We start from the raw sequence: 8,185 nt of genomic DNA on the forward strand, positions 1-8,185 counted from the left end.
ATATGATATGATAATTTTGAATAAAATTTGAAGTGATAGCGCACATAATCAAATCCTACTAATTTACCTAATATTTCATGCCTCACGTGAGGGATCAAATAGGGTAACTTGAAATTTAGTGAATCCAATCAAACACTAAAGCTTTTTTTATCTACGTATTGTTAAAAGCCGAGGACAATAGATAGCATCAACAATAAAATGTGAGGATTAGTTGGTTAGACCATTGCAACAACTATCTCAATAAACTAACAGTTGGATTTGCTAATGTTAGGGTGATAAGTGATAGTTAGCAACACTAACTTGTCATAATAAATTAGTGAATTTTATTAAATTTATTTGAGATATAAAAACTTGAAATATTGTATTACATCAGATTTATCTTTACTAAATAAAAAATTTAATATTAAAAATATATAGTTTTCTTTAATAATAATTTTTTTAAATAAATTTAAACATGTAAGTTAAGATATTTTAACTTGGAGCCGCAACGCATATAGAGGATGAAAAGTATTCAGTGTTTTTTTTTCAACTATTAGTTTTCTAAACTTATTTAATGATATGAATTTTATTGATTTAAATAAATTGTTACTATAATATTTGAATTTAAAACTTGATATAATATTATTATTTTTCATTTCATAAAAGTGAGCTCACATTTTTAAAATAGTGCAGATGGAAAGTTAATTAGGTCGTGTATCACACGAGTGTGACACTAGTTTATGTTTAAAGGATAAGTAGAGATAAAAATATAAATAGAGAATAATGTTTTTGCGAAAAAAGATAGACGATCCAAAATAGTATACGAAACAAATAGCTATGAGTCTGCCACTAGCTCGAGCCCAATTTAAGGCTCGATGACATTATTGATCGAACCAATCTCAAGCGTGACGATGATGCTGGTTCATTTGGCCTCATGCCCAATTTGAAGCTTAGAATTATACTCCCTCTGTCCCATTAAAAATGCAACGTTTTTCCTTTTTTGGTTGTCCCATTGAAAATGAAACGTTTCCTTAAATGGAAACAACTCTATCTCTACTTTTTCATCTCTCTTACTTTACTCTCTCTTCATTAACTCACAAAACAACACTACATAAAATCCCATTGCCGATTCTGAAATGTTGCATTTTAAGTGGGACGGAGGGAGTATGTTTTAATCAAACATGTTAACGTAATGGATTCAATCGAAACTAGCCGGTACATTAGCTTTTAGTCAAAACTCTCGTATCATATAGCTTCAAGTAATAGGATATTTTTACCTCGAAGCTTGGATCCCTTAATATGGACGTGGTCCAGTGATCTATTCTACTGTATGTTCTTTTTTTGTCCGCGTATTACTATTAGTGCATGGAGGGGCTGTGTTATTAGTTTCTAAAATGGTAAACTCACCAACCTCACCCAAAACAATCATTTGTTCATACTTCCATTTATTCAATCATAACTTTGAATCGGAGTTCTCACTTTCTGCCCAAGTTACAAGGGTAAACTTTCTCTCTGTACATTTTCTTCAAATTTGAAACCCTAGACGATGAAGTAGTGTTTGAATGTTTTTATATATATGAAGATATAAATGAAGAATTTTTAAGACCATATCTCTTTGCATGTACACTCCCTAATCTCTCTCTCTCTCGTGTTTTGAATTAGGGGCTTCGCATTCTCTTGAGTCATTGTATTCTTCCTCCGGTTAGTTGACATTATTGCTTTCATACTGAGTTCAACCTTTTTGTTTGGTTACTTTGGATCATTCAGATTTTGGTAGAAATTTTGAGTTGTTCATGACAACTTCCCACGAGTTCAATCCGCCACTAGATGATAATTAGGGCTATTTAGACTAGGGTTGGGTAAATATATCGAAAAAATGATATATCGATCGTATCGTATTGAAAAATATCGAAAAATATCAAATTTTTGGTACGATACAATATCGTATCGTAAGTTTTCGATACGATGACGATATGGATTTTCTTATACCGCGGTATACCGTTTTATATCGAATATATGATACATAACGATATTATCGGTATACCGAAATATATCGAAAATCAATACGTATTGAATTATCGATACATACTGTTTATACTGATTATAATAATAATATAATTTAATCTTTTAAGATTAAAAATTTTAAATCATAAATAGATGTCCATATAATTTATTTATATATTAAAAAAATATTTATTGGAAACCCTAAAATCATAAATAGATATCATTTAATTTCGATATACCGTTCATAACGGTATACCGAAGTACGGTACAATATACCAAAATTTTTGATACAGTAACGGTATAGATATTATCCATGCCAAAATTTCGGTATACCGAAACTTTCGATACAGTAACGATATGAAATTCTTTCATATCGATATTTTTGATACGATAACGATACAAAATTTTCGGTACAATATACCGTATCGACCCAACCCTAATTTAGACATGATCTCAAATATGGATGAAGTTTTAATATAATTTACTACTCATAAGCTCGAAAATTGATTAAAATGTAAGAAATGAAATGGTTGGTGCGGAAGATACAAGATGGCGATTAGTTTTCTATTTTGGGACTTGTTGTCGATTATTTTTTGAATTCTTGCTTTGGTCGATTGTTATTGAACTCAAGTATGTATATACTCCACGATCCCAATTTGAATCCGGATCTATTTTTTATTATGTATATACAAGATGACGATTTGTTTTCTATTTTGTTTTCATTATGGATGATATACTCCACGATCCCAATTTGAATCAAGATCCATTTTTTACCGAGGTGTACGTTATTGTGAATTATTATATTATTTATTTTACGAATGTCATCCTTATATAACATCTATACATACATAAAAGGCGAGTTTTGGCCTTAATTTGAATATTTATTAGTTTTGGGTATAAAATTAAATATTTTAAAACTTTTGGGCAAATCTAGATATTTTTAGTAACTGTTTTGTACACAATTATAAAATCTCCCAACGCTTCATATACAAATATAAATGAATTAAAAATATTTATTAGTTATGAAATAAAAATATTGCATAATGTTTACCCTAACGTTACTAATTTGACTAAAAAATTATGTAACCGCCCCCTTCAATTAAATTACCTAAATTTGTGGATGATGGTTAATAAATGTATAATGAACCTGAATGTTTTTCAATCACTACCAATATATGTGTATGACCAACCGTTTGTAAATGAATTCATGCAACTAATGCAATTAATGAATTCTTAATGTGATCAAATTACTATGCAACGGATAATCATAATTTTAATTTTGACCTAAATGGAAAATGTGAAAGGTTTTTATAAAGTCTCATGTCTACTTTTTTTTGCCAATAAATATGACCACAAACCTCTTATAAATCTCAAGTTTGATATTTTTGTTCTTACTAGGAAGAAAGGTTGACACCATAGAACCATTCCACATCTTGCTAAATGATCTGATTTCCTCAATATATTCTATTATCAAAAATTGTTGCAGTCATATTTATAAAGCTACCGCTCATGGAGCCAAAACCCATGTCATCAGTTTTAGAGTTAGTTTTTCATGATCGTGCAGTATGTTGTTGTGTGGTATGTTGTTTTATGTATCATTTTATGTTTGTATGGAAAATATATGAAATCTTTAATTATGGACTTTTATTCCTAGGGCGTTAGATTCAAACAACTTTGCTGTGAATTTTACATGAAGGGCTCGGTGCAATACTTAAGGAGGGGAGTTTTTTCGTCTGATTTCAGGTTTATTATTTGTTGTATTTTTAATGTCATTATGTATTTTGTTTTGTTTTGGTGTGTTTGTCGACAACTAATTGTATCAGAGAATGAGGTAAAGGGGCAGACCGTTGATGAAGGCCAATGCTGTTGTAAGAATTTTGTGTAGCATCATTGTTGGCATACTCCTGTCCAATTTGCATGTCAGAATTTAGTAGGTAATTATATTTTTATTAGTATGATTAATTGTGTATTCATTTTTCTTCCCAAAATTTAATCAAATGATGTTTCATTTTATCCTCATTCATCTATTGTGAATCAGAGTGCTCCAAATTTGTATAGTTTGTTACTATATTAATTATTTTGAGTTTTGTATGTTTTAGTTATATAACTCAATAGTTAGTATATACTCCCTCCGTCCACGATTAAGAGTCTCATTTCTAAATGGCGCGAGTTTTAAGAAATGTTAAGAAAAGTGGATGGAAGAAAGTTAGTGGAATAGGGGTTCCACTTGTATACATTAGTTTTAAATATTACTCCCTCCGTCCGCGAATAGGAGTCCCATTTGTTTTCGGCACGGGTTTTAAGAAATGTTAAGAAAAGTGGGTGGAAGAAAGTTAGTGGAATAGGGGTCACACTTGTATATATTAGTTTTAAATGATATGTGAGTGAAAGGAGTTAGGTGGAGGTGGGACCCTAGTATCATTTATAGTAAAAGTGAACCGGGACTCTTATTCGCGGACGGACTAAAATGGAAAAACGGGACTCCTATTCGCGGACGGAGGGAGTATGTGAGTGGAATGAGTTAGTGGAATGTAGGGTCTCTTTACCATTTATGGTAATTATGAACCGAGACTCTTATTCGTGGACGGACCAAAATGGAAAAACGAGACTCTTATTCATGGACGGAGGGAGTACAATTTTTTACATGATGATAATGATGATATTGTTTCTAATTTTGTTTAGTTAATTACAATCTAAAAGGGAATATTTTATGATATCTTACATTAAATTAATATTTTAATTACTATAATTGAAATCTGATTTTACAGGTGACGTAGGTGGGTTCGATTTTTCTTCTCGGATTTAATCAAATGATGTTATTTCAGATGATCCTCATTCATGTATATATTGAATCAGAGCGCTCCAAATTTCTATAGTTTATACTCCCTCCGTCCCAAGATAAGTGACCTACTTCATTTGGGCACGGGATTTAAGGAATGGAATTTAAATAAGTTAAAGTGGAGAGAGTAAAGTATGAGAGAGGGAAAAGTAGAGGAGAGAAGAGAGAATAAAGTAGGTGAAGAATAAAGTAAGAGAGATGACTTTTTGCTAAAAATGGAAATAGGTCACTTATAGTGGGACACCCCAAAAATGAATACAAGTCACTTATCTTGGGACGGAGGGAGTAATTAATTATTTTGAGTTTAATATGTTTTAGTTGTATAATTCACAGTTAGCATATACATTTTTTATTTGTAATTTTTATATGATGATATTGAGTCTAAATTCATTCAACTAATTTGCAATCTAAAATTAACGTTTTAAAATGTCAACATTTGATACAGTCTCTTCATCATCGTTTATTCATATTAGTTAATCAATTAACAATTTAAAATCGTATGATGAAAATATATTTCGTCGTGCATCGCACGTGGGTTAAAACTAGTTGTTAATAATGTGCAGGCTGATTGGTGCCTACTTCTGAAAAACCTCAATGCATTCTCCACGTGCGTGATCAGGGAAACACTGGTAAAATTCTAGCATACACCTATTTTTTAAGGTTGAGTAAATGGTTAGTTGGTTAATGGATAACCAAATTGATTACGATTGGTTAATGCACCTAAACATTATTACAAATAAATTTGTAAGAATAATATTTAAGAATATGTAATTAACAACCATACACACATGTTTAAAGAATGGATCAACAACTAGATTACGAACTAAATTTGGTGGTCCTTGGTTGGGTCATGTTCGAATTTGTAGAAAAACGTCCAACCCATTTCACCGATGGGCCTGGGCTGGGATGTTGAGGTAAACAGACGTTTAATAGAATTCATATGTAACTGGGATGTTGAGGTAAACAGACGTTTAATAGAATTCATATGTAAAATTTTGTAGATGTATTTTTAAAGAGAAATTTATATTTCATAAGTGAAATAGAAAAAAAAAGATACAAGAGATAAAGAAGAACGTAGATGAATTAAAAGTAGGAGGTTGAGAAAAGTGATGAAGCATGTCCATGGATTTCTACCTGGAGGTCAGACTGTCGGAAAAAAGTGAAGAAGAATTTTACGAGAGAGGGTGGCTGATTATAACATGTGTGTAGTGTGTTATTCTTTTCATTTTATTTGTATTTTCTAATATTATTTATTTATGTATTTTGTTTTCCTAGTGACTCACTTTCATTTTTGGTTTGTCCCAATCAAAATGACCTAATACTAAAAATAGAAACACTTTATCTCTACTTTATTTCTTTCACTTAATTTACTCTTCCAATTAACACACAAAATAAAACTGTATAAAATCTCATGTCACCCAAAGAATGAGTCATCTTCCTTAGGACGGAAGGAGTAACTATTTTTTTATTTATAATATCTAATATAAAATTTTAAAATACGTAAAAAATTTTAAAAAATATGAGAACAAATCATTTTCTATCAATCCAATCCGGCCCGACCCAATCCACTTCGATGGTGGTCCTTGGTTGGGCTCAGTCCAAATTTCTAGAAAGACGCACAACACAATCCATTTCACCGTGCGTCTTTCTAGAAATTTGGACCGGACCCAACCAAGGACCACCATCCAAGTGGATTGGGTCGGGCCGGATTGGATTGCATAGAAAATGATTTGTTCTCATATTTTCTTAAGCGTCTTCAAGGCCCTTCACGCTTTATCATGAGATTAAATGAGGCTCTAAAGTGTCATATTTATTAATATACTCCTCCGTCCATGAATGTTGTCCAATTTTGTCATTTCGGTCCGTCCGTGAAATGTTGTTCACTTTGCTTTTCTTTTTTTTTTTTTCATTTTGTGATAAATGGACCTCACTTTGCACTAACTCATTACACTTACATTCTATTATAAAACTAATATATAAATATGAGGCCTATATTCCACTAACTTTTTCCATTCACTTTTGTTCACATGAACAATATTTTGCGAACGAATGGAGTATGTTAATAGAGTTGTGACTTCTTAATTTAGCACAACATATTTATTTAAAAAAATTAAATTGCCATGTCATGCTTTAGAGCATAAACCCAAGTCATGATTTTACTTTATTAGGTTGTTTAACATAATTAAGAAACCAACATGTTAAATTCTCTAAAATTCCATCCCACATCGGCTTGGTGATGATCCTATCTCATCTATATAAGGATGGATAACCCTTCCCCTTATAAGGCCTTTTAAGGGGTGAGTGGCTCATTTCTAATATGGTCTCAGAGCGGCCCCAAGTCGATGATGGTTTTCTCTTTATCACTTATCTACCTCACGAGTGGAAGACCGATGTCCTTTCCGGTCCTTTCCGGCCCACATCGATGATGGTTCTCTTATCTCTTGCATTGCCTATCCACGTGATGGAAGACCGATGTCCTTTTCGGCCCACACGTGAGGGGCGTGTTAAATTCATAAAATTCCGTCCCACATCGGCTTGGTGATGATCCTATCTCATCTATATAAAGATGGATAACCCTCCCCCTTATAAGGTCTTTTAAGGAGTGAGTGACCCATTTCTAATACAACCAATAAATAATATAGATTCTAGAGACTGGAAATGATGGATGGCCGTGGTGAGGCACTCCATTCGTGCAATATTTTGCCAGAAATATCATAGCATTTGGCATCAATTTGATGATGAGTAATGTGTAGAGTCATAAAGCCTTGACCATCATAGAAAAATTTCTTCTCATTAGGGTTGATCCAGTTGTATACATCTCTCCAAGCCTTTGTGTGACAATCTGTCTTTAAAAAAATGTTCAAGGTGGAACATTATTTTGTATGAATGTTATTTATTTAATGATTATTTAAGTCTTAGTAATAAAAATGAATCAGGATTCTAATGGTGGCTGGCCTGAAATGACAAACATCTTCCGTGCCTTCTTCGAGGTCTTTCATAAAATGGCAAATCTATTCACTCTATCGATAACAGAGCCAAATTTGGTGTAATTCACTAGTTGCATTAAAATCCTATCATTTCTCCTCTAAGTGATATAAATGATTGATTGCAAATATCTATTTTATATCTTCCCACTTGTTAGTCAACAAAGCAATTCTTCCATAATTTAGTGGATTAATCGAATATTATCAACTTATAGTTATAAAGAAGTTGTAATGAATGATCTATTTATTTGATTTTATTTTCCAAATCAACGACCTTTTATATGGTAAAATCTGCTTTGATACCAAGATGGCATTAATGTATTTTGTCTCAATTTTGAGTATAAGTTCTGATTTGCCAAATGAAAATTTACATAAATGG

This window comes from Salvia hispanica, chromosome 2 (assembly GCF_029641045.1).
Source record: "Salvia hispanica isolate PSC_SH4W2 chromosome 2, Shi_PSC_v1, whole genome shotgun sequence".
In the NCBI taxonomy this organism is placed as follows: Eukaryota; Viridiplantae; Streptophyta; class Magnoliopsida; order Lamiales; family Lamiaceae; genus Salvia; species Salvia hispanica.